The 24,919-nt window shown below is 35.7% G+C and overlaps 1 long non-coding RNA gene across 1 annotated transcript in view; it reads left to right on the forward strand.

Annotated features, from left to right (window-relative positions):
• The first annotated feature begins 247 nt into the window (after positions 1–247).
• LOC140700466 (uncharacterized) overlaps positions 248–24,919 on the forward strand; it is an 87,206-nt gene continuing 62,534 nt past the window's right edge. Inside the window, exon 1 of the long non-coding RNA XR_012078866.1 lies at positions 248–342. This is a non-coding gene — a long non-coding RNA (uncharacterized lncRNA). The remainder of the gene's footprint in view (positions 343–24,919) is intronic.

The raw sequence follows: 24,919 nt of genomic DNA on the forward strand, positions 1-24,919 counted from the left end.
GTCAAACCCCTTGCAATGAACGGGTCTTCCTGCTCGCTGCAGTCAGAGGGCAGGGTTTGGTTTCTGACACCTACTTCTTCAGGCTTCAAACGACATTTTGTTCCCCGAGGCCTCACACTGGACCCGGTCTGCTTTCTAGGTCGGACCAGGTCCGGTCCGGTCCTGGACCCGGTCCGACTCCGGCTGGTTTCCGGACAGAATCCGGAAGAAGAAATGCTTCCAGAAGGAAAAAGCCGTTGTGCTGGGACCTGGGGCCCGCCAGCTCCAGAGGCAGAGAAACGGCGGGCGGGAGGCCAGCGGGGGTCTCCCCGGGGTCCCTCTTCTGATGCCGAACCGTTCAAGGTAAACTGACGCCGTTTTACAAACGTGAAGAGTTTGAGCGAAAATCAGTTCCACTAGGGCGGGACTAAACTGCAAGTGGCCCTCTGGGCCCCCAGTTATGATTTTAGTTTGTCCTTCATTTACAAACTGAGGTGAGGTTGTGTGTTTTCACCACTGCTGACCAGCCCTTTTTACCACTAATTCGATCTTCATCTGTTTTGTTTGGGAATATTTTTCTCTAAAGTTACTAGCTTTTTTAAAAATTGATTTGTGGAAACTAACTTGATAGTGATAATAGCACATCTCTGTCCTAAAAGTTGCAAGTGTTTTTTCATGGATAATGATTGTCTTTTTTTCTTTGTTTCTGATAATGTTTGACCTAAAATGTTTTACATTTTCTACATACTAAAAATCCATCTCTTACATTATAGCTTCTTCCTTTCCTTTTATGTTTAGGTGTACCTTATCTTTCCTTACAAGCAAAGAAAAAAAAAAAAACTTTTCTTTCAGTGATGAAATCATTTTACTTTTTAGCATTGCAGATTTTATACAAAGGGTGATATTTTTAACCTTCAAAACCAGATATCTCAACACCATTTGTATTAGAAAATTCATCCAAAACATTGAATTTTGAAGTACTTTCTCTAATTCAACAAAAATCTATATGAAATACATTTTTAAAGGGCAGAGATTGAGGTTTCTTAATCTCTACAAACTATTATGAAAGATACCTGACTTTTGAGTTAAAAACAGATTCTCCATCATTTTTGAAAGTTCAACAGGATCTTGAATACTGAATCATTTTGCAACTGGTAATAAAAAAATCTAACTTTTTGAGTTATATTTCATATCCTAAGTCCTATCCTTACATGGATTTTTGTGGTCTTAAAACAAATGTACGTTCTTCTCAGTTTCCAGATATATTTTTTATGAAGGACGAATTATATAAAGTTCATGTATAAGGTTAATACATTTTTTTGTTTCCTATAATGAAATTCACTTTTCTTTTGAAACATTGACTTACATTTTACAGCAAAAGATACTACAATTAAAAAATAATAAAATAAAAGGTAACAAATATTTCAATGCAAAGAACAATAATGTTTTTAGTTACAGAAAATATGATTCATCTTTTAAAACCAGGTTTTGTAGATTAAACTAGTTATATACTTAAAATCCATTTTCTAATATAAACAAGTTTTCCTCTTTACTGTTCCCTCATCACCCCGAAGTAATACATCTGAATTTGATACATTGATTGGTTCATTGAAATTGAGCTCTTCAGTAAATGATGTTTAAATATCAATCACCTTATGCATATTTAAATTCAAGAAATGTCAATTAAAGCTTTGCTCATCTTATTTACTTTTAAGAGTTCTTCAGAAATATCAGATAAAATGAGATCATACTTGGTGGCTGTTTAAAACTCTTAAAGGGCTGATCTTTGCATAGTAATACTCCAAAATATTCATGGGGAAAGTATTAAAATATAATGTAGCCTTTGGGTTTATTAAAAGAAAACTGCTTTAATCTCAGCAAAACTTGTATTATTTAACTTCAGCAACATTTTCCAATTAACTCTTGATTTAATATAGTGGACTTAATTCTAAGCTGGTGCATTGGAATGATAAATCAATTGTACTAAGCACTTTTATTGTGTGATTAAAGTAAGTATCAATATAGTGATAATTTTTGTTGCATTCTGTTTCTCGCTGATTACATTTAGCTTTTTAAAGAACCCTCAAGTCACTTTTATTATATTTTTCACTTCTTTTCAGATACTTAATACTTTAAATTTTGAACCACTACATTATATCTGCATTCTAAATAATACCCATACACTCACAATTTAATGAATAAACTTAATGGGTAAAATTTTATTTCCTAAGTATATATTCTCCTTAAAAAGGAATCCAACAAAGTCCTTAGGAAAGCAATTTTTTCTGTTGCCTTTAAATATGATGTAATTCATGAACGTGTTATGTTTATGTCTGAAGTCATTTGTTTACAAAGTTTGTCCATCGACTTGTCCATTGACCATAAGAACATCAATGTTCACTGAACAGTGTATACTGAGCCCCCTACTTTCTAAGCATAGATTAAGGGGAATAAGTACATATAAGAGAACAAAGTGACTGCCATAAAGGAGCTTATTTCAAATCCATATTTATAACTTGTTCTTTATAGATAAACTTGTTTGAAAATGGCCAGAAGCAGTCTGACCAAACTTGGAGAAAAATTTAGGGTCATAATGTTTTCCACAGTCAATTTGGTTTTCTTTATGAAGTAAGTGTGGAGAATTAACTTCTTCAGGGACATGATGGCTGATTGGGCTAGTTCATCTGTCCAAATTCACATCTACATCTTCTCTACCTGCTGCTCCCCCTTCCTCCTCCCACAGAGCCTGGAATTACTTTCCGCTTCTGACTCAGTTCATCTGTTTGACTCTCCCTTTAGTTTCTAACCTTATAGCTCATCTCCTTGACACTCCCAGATAATTTGACTTATTAGCCACAAATCTTTGATCCCAGGCTTCATAAAGGAAATGCATGTCATCCATCTTGCTTGGTTTCTTTCTGCCTCTCCCCTTCACTAATCACAACCCATCCCTCAGACTTGCCCCAGGACTTGGATTTCCACCCTACCTATAATTAACCCCTATAGTTTTTTTTTTAACAATAAAAAAGATAGTCTTAATAAATCAGTCTCTGTTGAATTAATATTTTTCCTTTCCACATACTTTTCTAAGCTGTTGTCAAAATCTTAAAGTTTGAATTTCTTAAGTCTCCTAAAGGATGCATTTTTGTCTTTTTTTTCTTTTAATGAAAAGTGTAAAGCATATTTTAAAACACCTATGTGCCATTTTTCTGGAAGTTAACAAATGTTAGAATATTGTTACTGTCACTTTTTATTAAAAAAAAAAGCCATCTTTATATAAAGATGAAATCCACTATGAAACTTACCGCAGGCCCATTCCATTCTCTCCTGGATGTATTACCTATACTCAGTGTCCTTTTTTTTTCTCTTTTGTTCGTTCTTAAAATTACTCCTGTTAGGCTCTTGCCCCATCACTTCGCATAACTGTTCTTTTCAAGGTCACAATAACTTCCAAATTGCTAAAGCTGGTGAGTAAATCTCAGACTCTTTTTATATAATCTAGCAGCATCCTTTGGTACATTTGATCACACCTGCCTCTTTGAACACATTAATTTCTTGACTCTCAGCATATCACACACTATTTGTTTTCCTCCTGAAAACTAAGCCTTGCTTCCTTGTTCATTTTCTTCTCCTGGATTTCTTAGAATTGGAGTGACTTTGTCATCTTTTCTGGTTAGTCACCAATTTGTTGATTTCATTCAATCTGAAGATTTTAAATAAGTTATAGGCTCATAAACTCCTTTTTTTTTTTTTAAATTCCTCCTCCTTTCTCCCAAACTTGACATCTACATGTGGATGTCTGGTTGCCATCTCATACTTGTATGCTAAGTGGAACTCAGTCTTCTCCCTGAACCTGCTATGCCCACAATCTTCCCTACTCAGTTAATGACAACTTCCAGTTGCAAGTTAGAAGCTAGAGTTTGACTCTAACTTTGACTTTTATTTCTCTCACATCCCGTATGAAACCCACTCGGAGACCTTGTGTCTCATCTTCAATACACATCTGACCACATCTCTGTGCCTCCATATCCATCACCCTGGTCTAAGGGGTCACTTTCTCACTTTGATGGCAGTATCCTTCTAAGCTGTGTCCCTACTAACACCCTTTGTCCATTTCATCTAGTCATAGCAGCTACAGTGATTCTTTTAAAATGAAAGATCACATTACTTCTTTGCTCAAAACTCTTCCTTTACTCAAAAAGCCAAATTCATTACAGTAGCCTACAGAGCCCTACAGAATTTTACTCCTTCTCCCCTCTCTGTGGTTGGCAACTTTCCAGCTTGCACACCTTTCTCCATTCACACTGGCCTCCTTGCTCTTCCGTGGATGTGTCAGACACATTCCCACTTTTTGCCTTGGCTGTTACTTGTGCCTCAAATTCCCTTGGCCAGATGTCTGCATTCCTCTCTCTCTGTGGCAGATTGTAATGGTTGTCAAATGTTTCTTGCTTTAGGAAAAAGGTATTTTGCTACCCCATTTGGATACATGACTTGATTTGGGTAATGAAATGAACAGAGTGATATGTGCCGCTCCGAAGCAAAAGCTTTAAAGCTGTTGTAGAATATTTTTTTCCCTCTGCTATGAGATCTGTATGATCCAGATAGGGGAAGCTCCTTCAGCTTAGACCCTGGTGTGAAACAATGGAGAGCAGAAACACAGCTGACCCATGAGATACATAAAACACAAGGGAGAAATATTGTTGTCAGAAGTCCCTGTAAAATGGGGATTTTTGTTCCTGTATTATACTTAACAGAACCAAATACAGAAATTAGTACCAAGAATTGGGTGCTGATTAAACAAACACAAAAAGGCTTCATATTAACTTTCCCTGTTGATAGTTAATACCCAGGGGATTGCTACTGGAATCCCAACAAATGACTACAGTGTTATGCAGTGGTGAATGAGAAAGAGAATATTGTGAGAGTGCCTAGTTGAGATGGTCTGCTTTGAACAGGTGCTATAAGAAAGACATTAAATCAGAAAATAATTGGCCACCAAGTAAGCAAAAATGGGGATATAGAAAGCTCAGAGATTCCCAAAGCTTCCAGGAACAGAAGCTGGCGCTGCTTCTCTTTTCCAACAGATAAAAAATAAAACTGAGGTAGCCTTTGAAAACAAAGGCTAATTCAAAACCTCTCTCCTCTGAAAGTAGTCATTTAGAATCATGACCGTAAAACCTTTTGTTAAAGTCTCCAAATTAATTAAGATAGCGCCTCGTGAAAACCTTAAGTTAGACCAAATGGCTCACGGGAAAAAGAATAAAGGAATGGCTTCCCCAATAAGGCTTGGTAAGTTGCAGTTACCTACGATTAAGTCTGGAAAAAAGAGTAATTTGTGGGTGAGCTACTAGCATATGAATTGAGTAACAGGAGAAAAGCAAGCCAGGCTTTTGAAAGAGTTGTGCTACCAAGGGATCATTAGTCTGGTTTTAAAGCACTGTGATTCCTTGAGTCTTAACTTTGGGCCCCAACCTTCCAGAGACAGAAAGGAGGATAAGAAAGCTGTGTGGTTCTCAGGGAGGGTTTTTTTTTCCAGTGTCCTCTTCAGATGAGAGGAGGAAAATAGAAAACGAAGGATCTCCCAGAGGGAGAAACAAGTACCGAAAGAACAGTGGACTAGGATTTTCTTCAAGGGAAGGAAGCAGGGCCTAATTGGTGAACATTCTATTCCTCTAGGGTAGGGTCCTTTGCAGTTTCTCCCTGGGGAGATTTTGGTGTTGCACAGATCAGTGATGATACTCTAAGAAACTGGGTTAAGTAAAAAAAGTGTGCAAGTCCTGTAAGTGTGAACTGTCCTTACTTTACCTGGTAAACCATGCTATATCATTTTTTCTTGGCTAATATATAACACATATACTGACTTTATTTCTAAAATTTAATGGAAGGTACTTAACTAAAATTGCCTGTTTAAGTAAATTATTAACATAATACAACATTTATTGCATCAATTTTATTTGGTGAAGTGTAGTATGTCATACTATCTTTGTCACAACTAAACCTCATTAATGCAGGCTCCATCTCCATAGTGTCTGTAATGCTTTTAGCAGTTGTCATTTAGTTTACTGTTGCTTATGTCAATCTTATTTTTCTATAGATTTGTATAATATTAATACTCCACTATTTTGTAGAGAATCTCTACTAGTAGAGAATTTTTAAAACAAAAATAACTTGTTGAACATCCGTTAATAATGATGATGAAGAAGACAGTAACCATTTATCCACCCATAATATGAACAACCAATAGTTTATCACTGATAATTGTACCTATGCTGAAGATTTAATATTTGTAAACATTAAAATATTTAATATTTAAATTATCATCACTGAATAATACATAGATAGCATTGCTTATAATTTTAATGGAGGTAGCAATGCTTCATTTTTAAAAGGAGTGTTATAATTCAGATTTTGTTAATTTAGGTTAATCAGCATCAGTCAAAATGAGTGAGATAATGTAACTATAATGACATTTCTTAGAATAAAATAAGAGTCTTAGAATAAGGCAGATGTTGGATGCTCTCCTTATGAATTTCTTTTTCTCTCACTCTATATATGTACACATATGAATGTTACCCAAAGCATGCACACATATATGCATACGTATATGCATGTGTATGTATAAATTTACATGGGAGGTGATAATCTCACAGAAAGAATAAAAGAATAATTCACGTAGTATTTTTATATAAGCTATATATATGTAATAAATATATATACATATATTTGAACTATATACAGAATACATTGAAATGCATTAGCCTAAGTACAAATTCTACTGCTGCTATTGAACACTACTGCAAGTCCTACTGGGACTAGCTAGTATTTATTGGGCATTTTTTCTACATATCTAGCACTGTGCTAAACACATTACATCTATCATCATGTAAAATCCTCACCACAACACTCTGAGTTAAATATCAACATACTCTCCGTCACACAGATGAGAAAACTGAGACTGAGTGTTTCAGTGACCAAGATCATGCAACTATTAAGTGGCTGTGTTCAAATTTGAACTCATGCTGTCTTGAGGCTATACGTTATGATTTGTCCATGTCTTTCCTTCTGGAGATACAAGGAATCAAATTACTGTTTTAGAAGTTTGACTGACCTCCGGAGTATCTAGCATCTATGATGCCTTCCATGAGGGAGTGAAACAAACACCCTTGAAAATCCAAGAAGAGCCTGGCATGTGCTAGCCATTCAGTTATTATTTAGCAAACAAAGAAGTAAATGAGTGGGGTTATGAACCAGTCTGAGAACAGAAACATTTAATAATTTTTTAAGTCAAGTTTGATTAGAAAACTGTACCTTAATAAATGTCTTAAGAAATAATTGAATTCAAAATATTTATTACGTATGCCTTTCAACTTATTGTTGTCAGTTATTATATTCTACTGTTAAGTATCTTAGAAGTCTGTGGGTTTTGTTTCCAATAGCTTCTTTGCAGAACTTGGGCTTACATTACAGATAAACCTTAGAAAAGAGTAACATGCTGCAGAAAAAAAAAATGTTCATTTTGTGGAGAACAACCTGACAAGTTAGAGGTCTTTCTCTAGATATTGGGCTTCATTAAATCAAGGGTAATCTCACAGTCTAATGCTTGACAATTTGCATCTTTCATATTTAATTTGAATTTTTCTGCACCATCTATTTCTACTGGTGTATAGTTACCCGATTTTCTATTAAATGAAAAGTGTGAGCTTTTAGTCCCCAGTTCCAAAGATCAGGCATTATGTTCTTTTCTAACACAAATCTTGAGGTGTCAACATTTTTCAGGCTGATTAAGCCCCTTGTCACACAACTAAGTAGTAAAACATAGCCTGGTCGTATGAGTTACTTATAGCATGTTTGCAGTGAAGTACCTTCGAGGGAGGAAAAAAAAAATTGTACATTTTTACAGGGTGCAGCCTTCATTTGTATTCCTCCAGACTACATTTAAAGTTAAAAGTTGATAAAAATTTAAAGTTTTACAAGCATTGCTTCCTACAGGCTTAAAAGCCTAGCTGACATTTACGAACAAATAAATTTATCATAGAGTGAATATATTTTTTAAGCACTTAACATGTATTCCCCAACCTAAAAACATCTGCCAGGCATGAATGACAAGAATGTTTTTAGTTTTAAAGACAATCTATAGTTTAGTTTTATTCCGTAAAAAAGTGAACAAACTGGTAGGTTGGGATTACTTAAAGGTTGACATTTATTTCATCAGTAACTAAGCTTTTCCGTAGGTACTTAACAAAGAATAGGAGCATATTGTAGCTTTCTGGAATGAGAAAAATATTCAAATATATAAGTAGGGCCAAGACTACACCATGAAAATATTTTTGTAAATTAGATAACTTGTTGGGCAATCATTTATATACCAAACATCCAAGCAGACAACTCATTTGCCTCTGGGTTCTATGAAGTAAAGACCAACTATACCTTTTTGAAAAGGAAATTCTAAACCCCAAATATCTGAAAATTCCAAGGCCCATGTAACTGGACAAAAAGATTGATCAGTTTGTCAAGAAATCCATGACCTAAGCTTTTCCCTTTCCTTCGTGCTGCCTTGTCTCCTTTATTCACTGGTCAAGACTGGTAATAAATGTTTACTTTTGTCATTTCTTCGAATCCATAAACTCATAGAAATCTAAGCCTTGGATGGAGATTTTTATTTTTCATTCTGAATCTCCCTGGAAAGCTAAGAAATGGACTTTTTGTAAGCACACAGGGAAGAAGGTAATAAATTTATTCAGGAATCTGGAGTGTGAGGGGATGTTGAGAGAGCCATTGAAAGTACAAGGATATGAGGACATTAAATGGGACTCCAGTGGCCTGAATTGGTTGACACATCTCACCACATAACAGAGATTTACTACTGGAGAGAGAACAAAAGATGAGTAAGGAATGGAAATTGCCATTCAAGAGGGAGGACACTTTTCTTTTTCCCTTACCTGACATACCATGTGCTTAACGTGTGGTGTTTCTCCAATAGCAGTTGGTAGCATCTACATGCATTGTAGCAAATGCAGATGGTTTTCTGCTGAGAATCCAGTAAGCCCAGGAGGTCACCCTGGGAATAACTAAAGTCTTAAACTACATCATTGTGAATGCTATAATTTTTAAATCAAGGCCTTATTATTTAGTACCTTAACATATTTTTCTGTAGTTAAAACATATGTGCTCTTGACCCACTTAGGAAAAAAAGAAAAGAAAAACTCAACACTCACCAGTAAAGCAAAGGCTAGTAGCATAAATGATTGAAGTGTCTGTAAAAACACCTTCCCAGGAGAACAGCCTGCTTATTGAAGTTCAGATCAGCAAATATACTTGCCTCATTATTTTTGCATGCCTCACATACCTGCTGCTTTTCCAAACTTCTGGCATGTTACTTTCTATCTTTACAAACACTGTGCTCTCATCTGGTATTTTAAAAAATGAAGGAATCCAAAAACCCTTGAAGAGATAAGATATTTTAAAATGTATCACTGGACAAACTATTGAACTGTATTTTAAAGATTTGCAAAAGTTGGCCCCACTCACATTCAAATAAAGTATTCATCTTGTTTTTTAAAACAGCGGTGCCAACTAGTAAGAATGTATGCACTAGTGGGGTGGCACTTTGGTTAACAGTCTCATAGTTGGACTTGAATTGGAGGCAAGAGAAATTAAGGACACTAAGTATTACGGAATGCAATTACTTCGAATTTATAATAGCTCGTATTTTTTGAGATAATTTATTGCTATCAGTTATAGATAGGTGATTTAAAAGTTGTCAGAGAAAGTGTATCCCAAATGAAAATCATTATTTAATGATATCTAAAATACATATTTTAAAACATTTATGTGTTCATTTCTTAAGTTTATCTTTTTCTAATATCTATAATAGAAATGGCACTGTGTGAGCATTTTGCATGGATGTAAGGATGGTTAAATATTTTTCTTGTAGACTGACTTCTTTCCAAGGTTGTATTAGTAAATAGAAACACATTTTAAATAAGTATAGAGTTATTTCAGAATATAGATATCAGAACTAAAGCAAACTATATGATGCTAAGCTTATCAATTTCATACAGTTAAACACCAAACAGATACATTTTAATGATTCCAGGTAGTGATGAGGGTTATGCAGGAGTCTAAGGAGACGGAGAGTGAAGAGATGGAGAGAGGAAAAACCTGGGAGAGGTTGTTTCAGGTAGATTTGTTAGAGACAGTGGAGCAGATACCTAAATAATTGGGGAGGGAGCCATATAAAGATCTGGGAGAAGACTAGAAAGAAAGCACAATGTCACTAAGTGCAGAAGCACTGAGATGGAAACCAGCATTGTGGTGTTTGAGGAGCAATAAAGACTGAATGGGGAGTGGTTGCTATGAGTGGAGGATGTAGGCAGAGGCAAAGTCATGTAAAATGATGTGGGTCTGAGTCATGCTGAGAAGTGCACTTTTTAATCAATTTTCAATAATCCAGAAATAGCAAAATTAAAGCCACCAGATCAATAAAATAGTATTTAGTAACAGTTTATTATGCATATAAGAGCAGTTCAGGAACTGGGAGCTTTAAAATTCAAAACTGATCATTGAAGCTCAGAGACATGACGTTACAGGATGAGTTATAAAGTGAAAAAGAAAATGAGGAAGTTGTTTAACCTTTACAGTGATTGGTTAATACAGTGGGGATACCAGATGGCGAGGGATTGGTTAAAAGTGATTATCTTATACCATTTTTAGGAGGATGACTTAAATTTCTTTTGATAATCAGAAGCATGTATAAGAAGCAACCCAGGTTTCACTTAAGTTCATCAAAAGTGCTAGATTTAGTTTTGCTTACATGGCTTACATGGTTTTGTCTGATCAAGGAATTTTCAAGTCTGGTCTCTATTTGGTGTTTTACTTCAGTACACTGCATAATGAAAAGCTGTTGAATGGTTTTGGGCAGAGGTGTGAGTGTACAACAGTGCGAGTTAAACAAGCAGGTGCAATCCCATTTTGTCTGTCACCAGCAGTGATCTTGGGCACGTCACTCATTTTTCTTATCTGTGAAATGGAAAAGTAAATGTAACCCTTGTAGTAGGTCATTGTGAAAAATAAATGACCTGATATATGTAAAGTATTAATTATTCATATTTAAGAGAGTTCACTCTTGTTACTTGTGGAAAACAGGCCATCAGAAGGCAAGTAGGAAACAAGGCATTTAGGAGGCAACAGCATAGAGAGGTCCATTCTAGAGACAAAAGAGTTCTTGTCCAATGTTTAATAGGTTAGAAGTGATAAAAAGTGACCAGATTTAGCCTATATTATGACAGAACACCTGAGAGAGGATTGAGATGGATTAAATGTGAATTGTAAGAGAAGAAGCAGAGATGATAACACAACAACTGCCTCAACAGTTGTAGCAACTGCTGATGCTGAGATAGGAAGGATTGTTGGAAGGTTGAGTTGGGGTGGGATGGGAGAGAATCTAGAGCCTTGCTGAATGTCTTAGGTTTATGCTCTTTGTTAGACATTTATTTGGAGATACTAGGCAGAAAGTTAGATATACAGATTTAGTAGAGCTGTGCATGACTATAGGTGTAAATTTCAGAGTCACAATTTACAGATGATATTGAAAGCCTTGGGAGTGAACAAGTGTGTTCAGGCAGAGAAGAGAGTAATGACAAGGACTGAAGGACTGGGATACTACGAAAGTTAGGAAGTGGAACGAAAAAAGAGTTGCCAGACAATTAGGGAGAGCCCAGGAGACTGTGGTACTGTGAGAGACAAGTGGAAAAAATATTTGAAGGGGTGGAATGAAGAATGACAATTAATGGCTCACTTTGGCATGATATAGGTCAATGGCCACTTGACCAGAGCAGTAACCGTGACCAGAGCAGTTTAAGAGAAAATAAGATGAAAGTCCCAGGGTCAGTCAAGAAGAGCTGGGAGATCAAGACGTGAAAATGCATTAATGAATTAAAACAAAGTTCATAAAGGAGCTAGAAGACAGTGAAACTGAATATTTAATTCAGTCAGTGATAACTTTCAAAGCTTTGAAATGTTAATAGAAAATACAGTGAAAATATTGAAAAACTTGAATATATACATAATAAAAACTCTGTAAAAAGTGAATAATGAGATAAAAAATAACAAATGAAAACATTGTTTGAATCAATATGACAAACAAAAGATCTGTGATAATTATTTATAGGTAAAAGCATTAAGCTAAACATGCATAGATTGTAACATGCAGAAAGAACTCATACCAGAGGAAGTACAGATGAGCAGGATGGGTCAACTTTAAGTTAAAAATATTAGTAACCATTTTTTAAAGAAAACAGTTGACAAATAATACTTTTAATACTAGTACATTATACATTAGTTAAATTATTGTTACTTGGAGCAAATCTTTTAGAATATATGAAAAATCATGTATTCAGGGCCCCTTAAAAATGGTTCATTAATTTCACCTGCTGATTCTACTCAAATAAATATATTCCAAAAACAATTTTAAAAATTAAAACAAAGCTCTAGGATAATTAGGACAACTGCTATTCATTAAGCACTTAATACGGCATATACATTATGATTAAGATAATCTACAAATATTTGAAGCTTAAGTCATAAAAGTACTTAGTGTAGTATCTGACCCATAACTATTCATTGTTATTGTTGTTATTATTAATAGTTATGCACATGGACAAAGGATGGAAAAGAAGCTGTGGAAATGAATAATTGTTCTTGTTTTATTACATTTTCTTTAATATTGTTGTTTGTGTGTGTGTCCATGTGTGTATTTTAATTAGAGAATAATTCATGGTTGTTTTTTTAATTCAGAGATCTACAGTTTAATGCAAATGTATATCTGTCCCCTATTAGACTCTAACCTCCATGACTGCAGTCACCTTGACTGTTTTCTCCTCATGGAATATTCAGTGTTAGGCACAAAACATTCCAGCTAAATGTTGCTGAATCAATGGAATAGGAAGATGGGGAGGGAAGGGAAAGAAGAAAGGAGGGAGGGAAAGAAAGAAGTGTATTAGCTTCCTAGGGCTGCCGTAACAACATACCACAAATTGGGTGGCTTAAAATAATAGAGATGTATTATTTCACAGTTCTGAAGGCTAGAAGTCCATAATCAAGGTGTCAGCAGGATTGATCCTTTCAACTGAGAATCTGTCCCATGCCTCTCTCCTACTTTCTGACAACCCAGCATCCCTCAGATGTAGATGTATCATTCCATTCCTCCATCTTCACATGTGTCTCTGTCTACATACCATGGCTGTTTTCCCATAAGGGTACCAGTCATAATGGATTAAGGGCTCACTCTACTTCACTATGTACTCAACTAATTTGAAAGAACTATATTTCCAACTAAGGTCTTATTCTGAGGTATTGGGGGTTAGGACTTCAACATATCTTTCTTTGAGGGGGACAAAATTCAACCCAAAGCAGTGTGTTAGGATGGGACATAGAGGGACAGATTATGAAAAGTCCTGTATAGGATGCTAAGTAGTTTGGGTTTTATTCTAAAAGGCTGTGGAAAGGCAATGAAAATATTTTAAGTGATGTGAGTAGAATTAATATTTTTGTAAAGATAATCCTAGTAGCTATGTGGTAAATGGGTTTTAGAAGGGCAGAGAAAAAGGATGAGTGTAAGGTAGTGGACTTAAAGGCAGGAGCATAAATTCACGACAACTACTACAATAACTCAGAAAGGAAAATATGATTACCTGAATTTGAATAATAACAAAGAAGCTGGGGAAAAAAATCCTATCACGCTTTTCCACTACCACTGTCAACCCTCTCTAGAATCTTGTCATGTTCCTAGAAAGAGCTTTAAATCTCTTTAAATATCAGTAGGATAATTAGCCTCTTAATTGGATCTACCAACTTCATGCCTTTCTTCACTCTAATCCCACCTACATTACTTCTAAAACATTACTACTAATTACAGTTCTTTAATGATGATACTATTCTGTATTTTTTGACTATAGAATATATTACTCAGCTCAGCCTAGTATTTGTTTAAGTTGCTTTTGGCTGCAAGGAACATTATACGTATCTCAATTTGTCCTAGCCAATGAAAAATTTACTATCTTAATTAATAGGGAGTCAGATGTAGAACAGATAACCAGGGGAGAATTGATTAAGTAGGTCAGTGGCATCATCATCTTGCTCTTCTGTCAGGAATCCCTTTGTCCTCTGGCTGGTAATAAAAGCCTGCTTTGGTCCCAGACTCATATACAAACAAGACCACATAAGAAGGAAGAAAGTGACTATCTCTGCCTCTGTTCTCTCTTATGGATAAGAAAACTGTCCCCAGAAGCATCCCTACTACCTCATGTCTCTTTGGCCAAAAATGACTTAAGATTGCCCATCCATAAGTTGACCATTGGCAAGCAAGAGGCATCATATTACCATGATTAGTTAAAATTAATCATTTGAAGTAGAATGTAGGTTGAGTAGTCAAGATACTGGCCTACTTTATGTGTATTGTATGTATTAATTCACTAAACTTATTTATGTTATTAACTCCAACATGTATATACAGCTTTATCTTCCATCACTTGGTATTTATGCTGCATAACAATAAAATATCTGTATTAGTTCACTATGGCTGCTATAACAATATACTTGGTGGCTTAAACAGCAGAAATTTATTTTCTCACAGTTCTGGATGCTAGAAGTCCAAGATCAAGCTGTCGTCATGGATGGTTTCTCTCCCTGGCTTGTAGGTGACCATCTTCTCGCTGTGCACTTGCATGGCCTTTTCTCTCTGTGTGTGCATCCCTCGTGTCTCTCTGTGTGTCCAAATTTCCTCTTCTTCTAAGGACATGGGTCAGATTGAATTAGGACCACCCTAACAGCTTCATGTTAACTTAATTACCTCTTTAATAGCTCTAGCTCCAAATACAGTTATGTTTTGAGGTGCGGGAGACTAGGCCTTCAACATATAAATTTTGAAGGGACAGAGCTCAATCCATAGCACTATCCATGAGCATACTCTGAACATTTTTGTCTCTGTACCTTGATTCATATTTATTTAACTGGGAATATTCTGCACCTTATCTCTGACTGCCAAAATCATTTCATTTTGTTCAGGATCTACGCCAGTTGTCATCACAAATGAAGCTTTTCTCAGCAGCAGATTTTAATATCCCCCCAAACCCCAGAATTTTTATATACTTTTCTTAGGAAAATTTTCTCACTCTTTTTGATATTATTGTCATTTGTACACTGACCTTGTATTTCCATTAGATTATAATAATCTTTTAATATAATTAGTATTTTTTTAAATTAGTATTTTTTTTTAACTGCAGTATCCCTTGTACTGCCTAACAGTGTCTTGGCCATCATTGGTTCTGAGTATAGGTGTATTAAAATAAAAAATATCTACAGAAATGTAATTAATATACAGCCTCAATAGGAATTGAGTGGAAGAAAAAATTATTATGTCTTAGGTGATAAGGGGAAGATTTGTGGATGAGTTGAAATTTGAAATAGGGCTTGAAGTATGGATAGTTTTTAATAGATGGAGATCTGACAAAAAGGGAATTAGAGATTAGATTAAATGCCCCTTCAAACCTGAGCTAAAAGAACAGCACAAGCTAAACTCAGAATTTAAAGTAAAAGGTATCTATGCAATAACATGTAGTCAGTTTGATTATACTGCAGAGTTTTGATATATCTTAGTGAGAGCTAAATCCAGAAAGACAGTTTGAGACTAAGTCATAAATGATGCAAATGGCATTCTAAGGAAATTGGGATTCCTTTATTAAGCAATGGTTAGTCACTGAAGGATGTCACGTTTGGGAATAACATTAACTGAAGCACTGGTTATGGAAAAATCTGTAGGCTCTCTCAAGTGTCATTAGTCAAAGTAATATGAAGAATGAAAAGGGCATTTGAGGGTAGAAAAATGATGATAAATTTGAAAATATGGAGGGATAGCAAATAAAAATGTCCAGAGGCCAGTGTGAAAATAAGAAAATTACAAAAATGAATGCTTTTCAGCATGGGATTAAATATTAGAAAATAGAAAGCTATTTGGTTATTTGAATATATCTACTCACTTATGTTTTAGAACTAGTCTATGGCTAAACAGTCTGTGGCCAAACGTTAGTGCTCATCTTTGCTTATTGTGCGTTCTGTATCGGGGTAATGCACATTATTAATCCTTAACATTTTTTAAAGCTATTTTAGTTCGCTTTGTCAGATACTTAAGAACATATTAATATGAGCAAAATTACGTGGTATATGAGTGATACATCTCTTTTCAAATACCCACCTTCTTATGCACCTTGTTTGTAATTAATTTGCAAAGCGTATATCAAACATAATGCTCCAAATATCTCTTCATCAATAAATATAAATGATAAATCAGTTTAACTGAATTATATTGTGCTCTGTTTTTCTAGCTGGTGAAATTAGGTAACAGTTATACTGGATTTTCAATTTTTAATTAAAACCTAGGGTAATTCATTGCTCCAGTTACTTTTCACTTGAAAGATACTATTTTTTGACAAAGCATTTTTAATGAGATGTTATAAATTAGTTTAGACTTACCTTTTGGTTATTTGTTTTCCATTACTAATTTTAATGACCAGCAACAAACTGAAATTTCTGTTAATTTACATGAATAATTTACTTGCAGAATTTGTCCTATGTTAAACTGTCAGTACATCTAATTTACAACATTTTTAAGAATAAAAGTTCACCTTTATCAAGAATATTGTTTTAGCTCAAGGTATATTATTCATAAATCTTAAAATATATATTTAGCATTTATAAAAATAAAAATATATGTATATGTATACACAAACATATATACTTTTTAAGCAGGCTATAAATGTGTAAAATGTGAAGTGGAAAAAGATACAGTAAATCAGACAACCTAAGTTAAAAATAATGTAAATAGAGCACTGCTTTAAAATTGTGGTGAGGTGACACTCTTCAAAATCTGGAGACAAAAATTCAAATTGTAGTGTCTTTGGCCACCCACTTTTATAGTACAAAGTCTTTGATTCTGTTTCTCTGTTCTTATTTTTCTCAATTATCTATCTTAATTATTAGTTTATAGGTTTCCTTCAACTGTCTCTGTTTTCTTGTGATACAGTGACTATGATTAGAAAAGGTATGATGTATTTTTTTCCCTTTCCATCCTCCCATTTTACAGAGAGGTCATTTCTCTACATTAAAAAAAAATTCACATACTGTTTGCACTCTTTGGATTTGGGGACTACATTGGTGTGACCTCCTTCAACTCATCCTACCCCAAAAATTTGGAAATGGATAAAAGACTGATTTTGGAGTCTTTTAGACTGATTACCCTGAATTTTAAACCACATTACATAGAAATGAAAAACACCAGAAAGAAATAGAAGATCTTTTAAATCAACTATCCTGAACTGTAAATGGAGAAAAAAAAGTAGTGTATCTATAGAAAGAATGTGTCAATATGAAAAGAAGTGGAAGTTGAACAACTGTGGAATCATAGAAACACATACACTCATGGGACAAATAATGTGATTCCTATTTGAATATGTTGGGGATACAAATATGAGCAAGATCTGATCCCTGTCTTATAGTCTGCCTGAGAGAGACAGAACAATAAACTGAAAATAATAATTTACAGCATAATTGCAGAGTAGAGGAATGCACGGAGTACACATGGAACTAGAAGGTCCAAACGTTGTGCCAGCCCAGTGCAGGTCCAAGGATGCTTAAGTGGGCATGGATTCCTCTGTGAAGAAGGAAAAGACATTGCTGGCAGAGAGGCCCGCATATACCAAGATATAGGAGTAGCAAACAACATAGTGTATTCTAAAAAAACCCAAAAAAACTCAAGCAGTTTGGTATAAAACTTAAAATTGGGGACATGAAATTAAAATAGTAGGGAGGAGTCATCCTATCAGTATTTAGTGAGCAGTGCTCCACCCTACGCTGTGTTCCCCATTCCCTACCCTGACTTTTTCTCCTACATATTTTCTACAGATTTATTTTTATTTTTATTTAATTACATATATAATTATATATTTGCATTATTTATGCATATTTAATTAATAACTTAATATTTACATATTTGCTTATTTTGTTTATTGTCTCTTAGATGGCAAATTTTCAGGGGACAGATTTGAAGAGCTCAAACCTAGTGACAAATCAAGAGACTAGCAGCCTTTGAGAGAAGCAAGAGTTCAGTATAGAGAGGGCTGTTGACTGAAACAGAGGAGGGCAGGGCACTAGCAGGGAGGGGGTGAGGGCAGGCCACTTTTTAGGTAATAAAAGCAAGAGGACTTACTTGGTGATGGATAGGGTTTGCTGATGAGAGATAAGGACAGTTGAGGGTTGACACCATGACTGAGTTTAGTAGGCCCTTGGGTATGTGGCTTTCAGAACCATAACAGATTTTGTGCTGAAGGTATATAGATTTAGGAATGATTAACAGTGTTTCATGCTAAAAACCTGGGCTTGAGGAGTAAGAAGAGAAGAGTTCTGAGAACAAAAGCCTGGAATGGATGGAGGGTGAGGAGGCTATATAGAAGTAGGGCAAGAAGAAGTGTAAGATCACTCAAGGGTTGGTGGGGACAAGGTAAAAGGAAAGCACATTTCAAGAACAGTGAAATGATTCACCAATTTAAAAGCAGCAGTAAGTTTTAGTAAAGTAAGCAGTAAAATGTGCTCTTTTACTTTGGCAATTAGGATATAAGTGGTGACCATAAAAAGATCTTTGCTAGGGTGGTAGGGACCCAAGCCAAACTCCAGGAGGCTGATGACTGAATGGGAGGTGAGGAGGCTGAGAATATGCATATATGCTGTTCAAAAAAGAACTCATCCTGTCCTGAAGATCTTTTCTGTTTGCTGGTCATTAACAAATAAATTTATTAATATATCACCTTTCTCTGATGCACTTTGACTTTAAAAAGAACATTTCTGGAAGGGCAATAACTTGAAAAACAGAGCACCTCATCATAGGAAATGCAGGTCACATATAGTTTAATACCTACAAATATTAGCTCAGATACCACTAACATGTATCAACCATGACTCCTTGCCCTTTCTGGCCCCCCTCGTCTGGCTTTGCCTCCCCTCTTCTCCCCCGGAATAGCCTAATTCACCAAGACAGCAGTGGTTTAGCAGGCAGTCAATAGGTACTCAGCCAAGCTTTGCGAAGGATTTTGCTTTTTGGCTTTTAGACCATGTCTCTGTAGCATGACTAAGTTGGTCCTGGATTGCTTGATTTATTCTTCATTTTTTGCCTTGGATGTATTAATAGAACAATCAATCAGACCCTGGCAGAGTTCAGAATTGGGCATTACAGAGCCCAATACAATGAATCATGCATAGATTTGCCCTTTTTTTTGGGTAAACAAATAGACCTGACCTTGGTTGTGCAAATGTTACATATGAATGCACTGTACAGCTTTTTATTACACTCACAATATCTACCTTTCAAAAGCATTAAATGAAAATCTTTCTGCTTTATAATCCTACTGAAAAAAGAATACAAAAACGTATTAAATATGCAGTGTAAAATACACTTAAGCAGGTGGCTCTGTACTCCAGGTGCTTCAGACATTTATTTAGGTCGACAATTTTTTAGGTAGCAGCTGGGAAAGAAAGAGGTGATCAGGAATGTTATGTTTGCTGAGATTTTGTAAGAGTATGTTTGTTTTTAAACATACATTTCTGACATTTTTAAAAATTAAAATTGTATTATGTTACAATTGGAAAAGATGAGGTGAGGTGTACATTAAGAAGACCAATACACTTGAATGATTTGTGAGGAAAAGACTCTTTTAAGTAAGAGTTACTTATTATTTTAGTTGGGAGCTTAAGAAGTGTAATGTTTTACATATCGGTATAAATGTAACTGAGCATCTATGAAAAGGCTTGAGGTAATTGAAGGCCATCCTGAAGAGAGATAAAATACCTTTTCATTTCCACACAATCCCGTTTTTCAAAGTACATTTGGTTCACAATTTTCAGAAAATCTACATACATGCTTGTAGGATCAACAGGGACTGGAAAATTTCTTGCAGTCCTGCATTTGTTACCATGTAATCATTTCATACTATGGACAAAGTCATCCCTAAGGAATCAATGAATCTGATTGATCATCTTGGTCCTTTCACTTTGGGACTACCTTGTCCACTGACTGGTGGCTTGGAAAAGCGTGGAATTTTCAGGGGATTGACAAAGAGGGAGAAGTTTCTTCCAGATGATGATAATATACATCTGGAATATTTAGTCACTTCATTTCCATTTCAGTGAAAGACTTGATCACTTTTAACAAGGTCTTCCTATATTTAGCGAGTTCTTCTAAGTATAAAAAATATTGCAGGTGGGAATGAGATTTGCCCTACGTGTTTTCCCTGTCCCTTATGCCAGGACATTACCGCTTACTGGCTTTCCCAGGGACTCTAATCTAGTTGAAAAAATTATGTCACCCTCTTCTGCCCTCCACCCTTATAACCAGAGCCTCTGCTAAAAACTTTTGGATCCTGCTCAAGGTTTAAGTTCTCCAGTTTCTTTAGAACCGTAATTGGATACAACTAAAAAGAACTGCGGTCTCGAGAGAAACTTGGTGAGGGGTAGGGAAAATATTATTAGAAATAGTCTTTACCCAAGGCATTTGTAAAATGTTGGCAAAGTTACTAATTCCTCAAAATTATTATAAGTTTTATATTATATAATTATACATAAAAGACGCAGAAGAGTGACTTGGAAATCATGATGTATTAATTAAAAGTCATTTTTTTGATATGTGACCAGACAAAAAAGCCTGCTACATTTTTCAGCATCATTTTACTTGCACCTATTTTTCCCTTTTCCAACCCTTTTGCTTCCTTCATATTTGCCAAACAGTTTCTTCTTTTCACAACTTTGTTTCTCATGCAAATTTACTAACAGATTTCCTGCTATAAATGTCAAAAAGGACTCTGGTGAGTTTAGTACTTGTGACCCCAGGGTGTTAAGAGCATTAAACACTTAGACAAGATCAACTCTAATAGAACAGTGAGTAAATTGCCCAGTCCCTGGGACCTTTTTGTTTGGTTTCTTGAAGCAGGTGAACTAATAATACATTCTTCAACATTACCCTGAGGTATAAAGCTTCACATATATAAGATGCCTTACAAATATTAATTAATGTTAATAACAGCCATATGGCAAAACTAATCTATGTTTGGAGCCTTGCAAAAATGACTAATAGTTATTTCTAAAGAATGATCATCTAATTTTGGAATCTCCTCTGGGACACGTAGCCCAGAGGACACAGTAGAGCAAGGGTGCATGAAGGCAATACCGGTAGGGCCTGGACTTAACTAGCTGTGTGAAATTAGGCAACTTACCTGGCTTCTCTGTGTCATAGTTTATTTGTTTGTTTAGTTGGTTTTATTTTTAATTTGTAAGACTTACCTACTCCATAGGGTCGTTATAAGGATTCAACAAATTCCTGTATTTAAGCTCTTACTACAGTGCCAAGGACATAGTAAGTGCTCACTGTTAGCTAATGTCTCATTATTAAGAATTTTTAAATTCAAACTGCACTTATTGGGTACTTCATAAATTTAAGGACCTGTAGCAATATCACAGGATCTTTTATTAAGAATTTCTACTTAATACCTGGATGTTACAATGCAGCCATTGTTTAAAGCACATAATTGTAGCTCTGTCTTCTGGCAATAGCATTTTGTCCTCATTCCATTAAATCTAGAGTTCAAGATTTTCAATTGTTGGGTTGGCTGATTTAATCTTGAGATTTTCGTGCCAAGACACTTACTCCTTTCTGCATTTCTGATTAGCTGTATGTTAAATCCATTTATTTTGAGATAAAATAACAATTATTTTAGGGAAGAGCAATATGAAGCCCCCATCAGAGAACAAGAAGTTTCTTTTTAGCAGAGAAATAAAGGTACCTGTTGACATAGACTCTTCATACATCAAAATTGATCCAAACAGTCCAAAAATCATACTTAAGTACACAGATCTCTGCTTAATTTCAGAACTTCAGGTAGTTAGTATTGAATGGGGCCTTGTGCGGTGGCTAGCCTGATGACCCTCAGGAGAAGTTTCTGACTTTCTTATGGTTGCAGTCAGTAGTGGAAGTGAAGTCAGAAAGCTGCCCTCCTGATTGTCTGGACAAAAAGATTATCTGCCTTGAGTACCACAAACAAGATATGCAGAGTGAATGTTTAATAAGAACTTGTGGGAATATGATTGCTGGTGCTAATTCAGGACTCCTTCTATGATTTCTCAGTATCCATAAATGCTTCAATATTACTCCAGGCTTTGATACTAATGCTATATCCAGGCCTGAAAAATATATATTGCCCTTGGTTACTGATTCCTAGAGCAGAATTGAATAAATATTATTGTATCCTGGCTTGGTTTCTGGGTGCCACTCTCCTAGTCACTTTGTGATTTGGGTCCTTTTTCCATGGAATGTGTCTTTCTGTGAGGCAACTCGGTTGATTAGCTGCTGGGTAACCTCCGTGGGCCCATCTTTCCCCGTGGCTGGATCCCTATATTGTTCCCTTTTCCCTTCTTATGGCTCGAATACCTTCCAGTCTCTTCAGCAATTGAATTCTTCTGGGCACGTTATTTCCCAGTAACTGGAGTTCACTGCTGACAGCTTCTCCTGGGTGTAACTTGTTGCCTATCCTGGTCCTTTTCACTATCCTGTTACTTGAGCCTCCTCTAATCTCCTGCCTCACTTTTACTATGAAAGATAGCCTGGGGTTTTGATTCAGCTTTCTTCACTGAATTAATTTAGCAGTCAATAGCCAACATGCATAAACTACAACTTTCTCTTTTGTACTACATCCAAGGATCTGCCTGGTTTCATTTCATAACTGTAACAAAGAAACCATGTTCCTGAGAGTCTGTGGAGAGACAGGGCCTGGTGTGATACAGCTTCAGATGTTTCACATTTAGGTGCTAACATTGAGAGAAGAATCTCTGGTGCTAAGGTGAATTATTCCTAGCCAGTCTTGTCAGGCACTTAGTCAAATAGCTGTTAAGAAAATTCTAGGTAAAGAGAAAAGGGCCAGTGAAAGCATGGGTGAAGAGCCAGGGGAGAGACAAAAGCACAAAGGGCCTGGGATTGTCAAATACTTGGCAGATAAAAGAATAATAAACAGTAATATAATGAGAGAGACTTCATCAACAGAACATTTTTAGTTCATAAATCAATGAGGTCTCAGATATCTCTAGGAGAGGGTAAGTTATCATGGGACTCACTGCTTCTGTCCATTTGGGAAGTAGTCAAGTTACCATCAACCATCAGTGGATCTTCTTCCTCATGTCTTTATGACCTGCCAAATTCTCCTTTAAGGCTATGATGGTTGATTTTATGTGTCAACTTGACTGGGCTAAGGGATGCTCAGCTGGGAAAATAGCCTGGGAAGGTGTCTCTGGAAGAGATTAGCATTTGACTCCATCAACTGAGTAAAGAAGATCACCCTAACAAATGTGTGTGGGCACCATCCAATCTGTTGAGAACAAAAAGGCAAAGAAAGACAAATTAACTTTCTCTGCTTGGGCTGATGCCCTTGGACATTCAGACTGGAACTCACATCATCAGCCCCAAGATTTTCAGTCCTTTGGACTCACACTGAATTACACCACCAGCTTTCCTGCGTCTTCAGCTTGTAGATAGCAGATCATGGGAATTCTTGGTCTCCATAACTGTGAGCCAATTCCTATAATGCATCTCTTCTTACGTCTAATGCATATATATCCTATTGGTTGTGTTTCTCTGGAGAACCCTGACAAATACAAAGGTCATGGCGTAACAGTTGTGTGCGAGATGGATTACAACTGGAAAAATACTTGAAGTAGCTTTTACAGCTGTACAGTGGTAATTATAGCAAAAATAAAGAGAAAGAGGTTCTTTTCAGAGAAAGAATCAGACGCGGAGATTGATTGTGTTTGTGAATGAAGGAGGGGAAGTGATGAGGTGGAGAGTTATTAAGTGAATGGTGGTGCTAATGTAAATGATAAGTGTTATGAGAGGACTGGATGGATTTAGAAGTCTGCAGAAATGTAATCTGACTCACAGAGTCCTCCTTCAAGACAGTTACAACTGCTTTCACCACTAGCAGCAGCGTAGAGGTGGATAAGCCAAAATCATGCACAATTCATAAAGCATCATATATGTGCAAGGGAGATGCCATCTAACAGAAAGCTCTCTTTTAAGTGCATTTTGTTGCAGAAATTTTTTCTCATTGCAATGAATTCATTTTTTCTATATTTAGTTTACAGCATATAAAAGCAAATACGGGTCTTTGGACAAGATTCTTTAAAATATTCATGTCTTCTCCCATCACAGCTTGTATTATATGCAAAGTGTACATAAATGCGTTGTGAATAACGTAACTTCGAGAGGGTTTAGGAAGTTAGTGGCTAGTACTGGAAGCATATTTAAAGTAACTAGAATTATGGAACAAGAACGTTAATCCACATTGGCCACACAGTAAGAAGCCATAGAACAATACTGCACGTTTATCTGAGTTGAACATTTTGATTATAGAGCTTGCTTTATAATTGCAAAAAAAAATTCCATGGAAAAATGACAGTATAAATGCACTCAGTAAAAAATTAATGAACATTAATTTTTAAATTTTTTAATTAATTAATTTGTAACATTAGGCACTAGATGTGGCAAAAATTGTTGCTAACTCTATATCCCGTTCTCTTTATTCTTCCAAACGGAGCTCTGGTATCAACCAGAGTGATCCTTTTAAGACATCTATAATTCGTCTGCTGAAATCTAATGTCCCAACCTTTGTTTTTGTTTGTTTGTTTTCCCAGAGGAAATGGCAAAGTTCTTCCACAGGCATCAAAAGTCATAGATCCAGAACCTTGTTACTTCTCTGACTCCATCTCCCCCTTCTCCTACCTCAGTATGCCCTGCTACCCACATCACCTTCCTTGCTTTCTCTAGCAAGCCTCATGTTATTCTAATGCAGGATTTTTG

This window comes from Vicugna pacos, chromosome 2, assembly GCF_048564905.1.
Source record: "Vicugna pacos chromosome 2, VicPac4, whole genome shotgun sequence".
Lineage (NCBI taxonomy): Eukaryota > Metazoa > Chordata > Mammalia > Artiodactyla > Camelidae > Vicugna > Vicugna pacos.